General features: G+C 39.6%; 1 long non-coding RNA gene across 1 annotated transcript; it reads right to left on the minus strand.

Annotated features, from left to right (window-relative positions):
* Positions 1-2,867: 2,867 nt before the first annotated feature.
* On the minus strand, positions 2,868-4,157 carry LOC140687978 (uncharacterized). Its single transcript, XR_012062616.1, has 2 exons — positions 4,071-4,157; positions 2,868-3,437 (listed from the first exon to the last, which is right to left on the minus strand). It is a non-coding gene; the product is annotated as an uncharacterized lncRNA (long non-coding RNA).
* Between the last annotated feature and the right edge of the window lie 2,755 nt (positions 4,158-6,912).

Consider the following 6,912-nt stretch of genomic DNA (forward strand, 5'->3'; position numbering starts at 1 on the left):
CCCAAGGCAATTATAAATTCCAAGAAAAATTAAAATGTGCGTAAGAGATAAACTTAATCATAATAATGATGTAGCTTAATTGTGGACAAAGTTTACATAGTCATAATTATATAAGCAACAAATACTAATTTATCCAAAAGTTGTTGCCTATTATTGGAAGAAGGGATGAGTGTTGCATGTGGAGTATTTAAAGAGCTAAACCCTAATCTTCTATTGTAAAACGTATACTAAGTGAACTAAGAATTTTATTGATTTTATTACTAAAATTTGTGATAAAATTTCAAAGTGACACTTCGTAAAATCAGTAGGTCAGAAAGATTTTTTTAACATTTTTTTATTGATTTATAATCATTTTACAATGTTATGTCAAATTCCAGTGTTTAGCACAATTTTTCAGTCATTCATGGACATATACACACTCATTGTCACCTTTTTTTCTCTGTGAGTTATCATAACATTTTGTGTATATTTCCCTGTGCTATACAGTGTAATCTTGTTTATCTATTCTGCAATTTTAAAATCCCAGTCTATCCCTTCCCACCCTCCAACCCCCTAGTAACCACAAGTCTGTATTCTCTGTCTGTGAGTCTATTTCTGTCCTGTATTTATGCTTTGTTTTTGTTTGTTTGTTTGTTTTTGTTTTTTAGATTCCACATATGAGCGATCTCATATGGTATTTTTCTCAGAAAGATTTATTTTGTTTCTGATGAGCAATGGGTTTAGTTTTTTTTTTTCCTCAAAAAATGCAGAATTTTTTTACATTTATAGCATTTCATCAAGGTCTCTACATACATTAAAAGCATCTATTAAAAGTGTCCATTCCTCTTTCATATAATAAGAAAAAAGTGTCATCGATGAAAATCTTAAGTCGATTTCACCTGAGATGGTGATTAAAAGTGCAGATTAGTTACCCTGCCTAAGATGTGCTGAACCAGTGTATCTCTGAAAACCAGAAGTGACATTTGACTGACTCTTCCAATGATTTTTAGGTGTCCTAATGGAATCTATTAGAAAAACACATCTTGGATTACTCTAATGTGTTTTCACATTATAAAAATTAATCTTGTATCAAATTTGTCCTCTTAGGATAGGAAGTTACTTTTCCCGTAGCTATGAGGTACATGAAATTTTGATTCTATAAATATTTCAAACAATACCGCATCCTGTTGTTTCATCATTATCGTCTTAACTCATTTGTCATATTGCTCTGACTTCTCAGTCCTAATTTATCAGATAATGGCCGTGTATTTTATTCATTAACTCCATTCCATTCTCAGGAAGATCAATAAAATACCTCACAAGTGTTGGTCAAAATATGACATTGGGATATAAAATAAAATATGAGAAAATAATATTCTTTATAGTCTCAGAAACTAACCTACTCCCAATTTAGCCTCTACCCACCCACCTTTTAAGAATAAATTTTTGTAAAAAAGTACATATATATGTATATATATACACACATATATACACTTTATAAAACTATGTGAAAATTGACCCAAAAAAGAAACAATAAAGACTGAAAAATAAAGAGCTAATTGCCAATTTAAGAAGTTTAAAACAACAACAGGATAAATCCAAAGTAAATGGGAGCATATAATAGAATTCCAGGCTGGTGTTTATTTTCCCTCAAGACTTTACATACAATTCCAATGTATTTTTGTATCTGTAGCTGCTGATTAGAAGCCTGTCATCCTTCTGATTTCTTTTTTTCCCTTCCTTTCTCTTCTCTTCTCTTCTCTCTCTTATAGATTACCCTTTTTTGACTCTAATGTGCATGGTAGGGGATGACAGTAGAGAAAGAAATCAGGGTATTTTAAGGAGGTAAAAAGGGCAGGACTTCACCATTGCTTGACAGTGAGGACGGAAGAGAAGAGAAAAACAAAAGATGATTCACCCAATTAGAAGAAAACAAAACCAAGAACAGGTACGAGGTGGGTCGGGGGAGCAGATGAGTTGGGTGTTGCGGGACATTTTAAGTAAAGATTCCTGTATCTGGATGGTTCTATGGGTTTGAAACTCTGGAATGCTTTTCAGTCTGTAAGTTGAAGCTACAGATGAAGGAGTCGGCAGCATAAAAATGTGATAGATGTTGGAGATCCAGAGAATGAGATGCTGGGGATGTTGAGAGTGAGAGGGCAGAGAGTGAGAAGTAAGAAAGCCCAGGACGGAGCTCCCAAGGAATACAAATGTTTAAGGAAAAAGCAGAGAAAGAGAAGCCTGAAAAGAAAATTGAAATATTGGAGCCAAAAAGATGGAGGCGGAGAGTGGAGAGAGTGCCGTCACAGAAGCAAAGACAAGAAACAAGTTTTAAGAAGAAAACGTTTTACAGGGCCAAATGCTATGTTGAGAGCAGGCAATATAGATAAGGGTGAGATTTAGCAAGGAGGATGTCACTGGTGATCTCGGCTAGAGAGGTTTCTTCATGGACGCAGCGGGTGGAGGAAGATGGGGTGAGGGGTGAGCGGAAGGTTTAGAGGTGGAGCAGGGAGAGCAGACTGCTCTTTGGAATAGTGGAGGTGTGAAAAAGGAAGAGACAGGGTGGTGGCTAAAAATAGGAGGAAGGAGAGGGAAGGTATAGCTCAGTGGTAGAGTGTGTGTTTAACATGCACGAGGTCCTGGGTTCAATCCCTAGTACCTCTGTTTAAACAAGCAAACCTAATTACCACCTCCCCAACAAAAGAAAAAAAAAGATAACCAAAAAGGAGGGAGGATTTGATTTGATTTTTGAAAGACAACATGTGCATTTTTCTGATTACGAAAGTAGTTACATAGTCTTTTCATGAAACTCAGAAAGCACAGAAAAGTGAAAAGAACAGACAATCCTTCTATAAACCTAGTTGACAAGAGTCGACAACTGTTCATCCTTAGGTGATGGTCCTTTAAATCACCCACGTTTATTTTAATAAAAATTGGCTACTTTGAAGGATGCTTGTTTCATTTCATACATCGTGAGCATTTACCATTTCAATAAATAATCTATACTTTTTTGTTATTATAAAAGACACAGATGGCCACTAAAAAATAAAATGTCAAGCAGTAAATACAAAGTCTCAGGGGTCGTTATTGGTAGCATGGACGTGATGTGCACACACTAGAGGAAGGCACTGGCAGAGCAGATGCTGAAGACAGACGAGCAGGAGAGAGGGCGTATCTGCTGCCAGGAGAGGCTGTTGGAGGCGGGAGGGAAGGGATTCTGAGCTTCCCACAGCCCTGACTCTCTGTACAAAGGTCACATCAGCTGAGAGTGATGGGGGAGTAGACGAAGGTATGAAGTCGTTGCTGCCGGGAAGGTGAGAGGGCTGCCGATAATGGGAAATAGCTGTTTTGAGGTGGCTCACCTTCCAGTGAGATAGACGGGGTCTTGATCTTGGTGCTGATCCCTAATTAGCTAAGTGTCCCCGGTCAATTATTTAACCTCTCCGCAACTTCGAAGTCTAGATGAAAAAGTGAAAAGGTAGATGGCTGAAAACCAGTCCGTGCCCGGGGTTTAGCTGGGCAAGTGTGGGATAAAAAGGAACTTGGGAGATGAGGTTATTGGCAAGATAGCAGTTTAACTGATAGACTATGAGGTTTTTGCTCATTAGAGATGAAAATAAAGCAAGAAACTATCTGTAAAGGAAAATGAGTAAGTTCAAAGAAGTTAAGTTATGTTTACGGTTCCCTGTTCTACAAAAGAAATATTTTGAAACATTCATAGAAACAAGGTCCACCTCCCACCCCCGCAAATCTGCATTCCTGTCCCCCAGAAAGAAACACTACAATATTTTCACCCATGTCTTGCCAGTCCTTGTATTAAGCTGGGGGCCGATAGTTACCATGAACAGTGCCGCCCATGCTATGCAGCCCTAGCCCCAGGCGCAGGAACTTCTTTTTTAACCACACAGGCTAGCTTTGTTTTTAACATGCAAGATGCCACAAAAGCCGGAGAAAACCAGACGGAACCGGCTGGATCCAAGATGGCGGACAGCGTAGGCTAAAGGTTACCGATTTCCTTGCCTGGATTCTGTTTCCATACAGACACCTGAGAGCCAAGGACACTTGCCCTGATTTATCTGCTCCAAAAGTACCTGGTGTTTGGCAGAGATGCTTTTGCAGCTGTACGCTGAGAGGTACACAGTGGTCAGCCACCGCGAACAGGCGCTGAGCTGAGCACAGGAAAGAACGCGCCTGCGCAGATGAAACCTGGGGGGTACCTGAGGGCGAACGCTGCGTCATTACCGTGCTAAGGTCTTCGCCCAGAGCGGGGATTTGAACCCTACCAGGCACAGTTTGTACAAGGAGGGTGGGTGACTGCACATGCCTCGGCTGCCCCTGAAAATCTCCGCCTTTTTCCTAGAGCCCTGAGACCTGTCTGATTCCTAACCCTTAAAATTTCCTTACTCCTCTCCAGGGAGAAGGTGCCTTCAGAGCATGAGCTCCCCATCTCCATTCTCTGGCCGTTGAATAAAAGCCTGTCTTGCTTGCAAACTGTTTCCTTATTGGCAGCGTGAACTTGAGTGGGAAAGAACTCCCTGATAGAGCTAGGGGTGTTTGGTTCAGCTAGAACCTCAATGGGGGGGGGGGTCCGCATCTGATTCGGTAACAAGAGCGTGGATTCAGAGCCAAAGTTCCGGGTTACCGCTCTCTGCTCCATCACTTGCAGGCTGTAGAACAGCAGTTCTCAAACTTTTTAGTCTCAGGTTCTCTTTGCTCTCTTAAAAATGGAAGATTCCCAAGCTTTTTGTTTATGTAGATTATATATATTGATATTTACTATATTAGAACTTAGAACAGAAAATTTAAAATATTAATCCATTTAAAAATAACAACCATAAACCCATTACGCTAACATAATTCAGTTTTTATGAAAAATAACTATCTTCCAAAACAAAAACGTAATGAGAAGGGTGCACTTTTTTACATTTTTGCAAGACTCTTTAATAGAAGACAGCTGGATTCTCATATGTGTCTGCAATCAATCTGTTGGAAAATGTTTTGATTCAAGTATATAAAGGAAATCCTTTTTTTCAACAACATTGTATGTTGTTGAAGAAAAGGAGGAATATTTCAAGACTTCTCAGATAACTGTGGACATTCTCTTTTGATGCTACACCAAAACCTGATGTACGGTGTGGTTTCTAAAAGTTCACAATGTGGACTCCGAAAGCACATCAATGAACTTTTTGTAATCTATTATGTCTGAATCCATTGTTTTTTTTCATGTATTTGAAATGGATCCTTTGGAAAGTATTGGTTCACTGCATAATGCAGAGCTTCCTAATGCTGACACATTACAATACACAATTTTGACATATACATTTATTAACATCCATCTCAAGCATTTTGAGAGTGTCCAATTCACAGTGGCACATTCAAGTTTTCCAATTAAAAATTTCACTTGAGAATTCACATGTCATCACTGACAACAAAAACTGTCAGCTGTGTTCCTTGAAGTGAGGCTCACTTCACTTATTTTTGAGAAAATGTTCGCCAAATATTCAAGTTTAAATAACCACAGTTTGTCTGGCAGTTGCACTTTTAAGTAAAAATGGGGGAGGAAAAAGTGGCTAGTTCATCTCACAACTCACCTGCCCAAGTGCTCTGCCCCCAGACAGTCCCTGTACTGCAGTTTGCAGCCAAGAGCTCTATGCTCCATGGGTTCTTCCCACTTCACCTCAGATGATATTAAAGATGTGTATTCAAGGGTTGAGATTTAGGACAATTAATATGTTTTGCTGCTTCATCAAGGGCAGTTTTTTGTTTGTTTTTTCAAGCCATGAGTATGTGTGGGTGAAGGACACAATGACTGCCAGCACAGTGTGGTGCCACTGCCTTGGATTTGTGATTAGACACCAACAATTTTACCCCCATTGCTTTGGCATCAGTGCAAGTGTCAACACAGTGGAAGAGGCAAATAACATCATAGTATACTATCATTATGAAAATAGTTTTGATCTCACAAACCCCCTGAAAGGGTCTTGGGGACCTCTAGGGGTCCACAGACCACACTGTCAGAACCATCACTGCAGAGCAAGATATCTAGCATTTCTGGCTTTCAGTTTCCTTATTTATGAAATAGGATTAATAATGCTACAGCTACTCATAGGGTTGTTGTGGAAGCTAATTTAAAACATGTAAAAACATTTAGAACAGTCTCTGGGACATTGTGTTATGTAAGCATTTGCTAATATAATCACATATCCGATGTCATTAAATCATTATCAAATTTATTGACAGTGTATTAGTCCATATTAATGGAACATAATTGTTGGATATCAGGTTGTTTCCAATTTTTCAACACCCTTGCACATAAGCCTTGAACTGCCCAGAGTACACACAGTACTGTTGAAAAGTATACAGGGAATATCAAAGTGGGGAAGCTGAAAGGAGAGGGGATCTACAGCCAAGTGGGTATCTGACTTCAGCCGAGAGCATTTCTTAAGGTGGACGTGATCCAGGGTATTGCCAGAAGAATGAAAGAATGAACTGTGATGATGATCTCTGAGCTGGAAGAGGCCATGGTGTCAGCTGAGTCACCCTCAAGCACACTGAAGCCACCCAGTTGGAGTGCAGAGGACCAGCGCCTAGGACACAGGTCCCATCATGACTTGATGGACGGACTCTGCCAGAACATGATTTTGCTGGGGAACCACACCTAGGCCAGGAAAGCTAAAGTGACCAGCGTCTTTATAACTGACACCTACAAAAGATCCCCAAGCCCTACATGATGAGCTATTTCTTTCAAGTAATATTTGATTCAAAACATACTAGTGTCCTCCAAAATTCAGACACAAACATTTATAAGTTCATTATTCAGAAATGGAACTCATCCAATATGAACATAATGCAGCACAAAGGAGGTTTTCTAGCTCTGTTTTGTGGAAGCTTGTTTACAGTCAGGCTTCAAGGTCTGACTTCAGGATACTAGAA

This window comes from Vicugna pacos, chromosome 21, assembly GCF_048564905.1.
Source record: "Vicugna pacos chromosome 21, VicPac4, whole genome shotgun sequence".
Lineage (NCBI taxonomy): Eukaryota > Metazoa > Chordata > Mammalia > Artiodactyla > Camelidae > Vicugna > Vicugna pacos.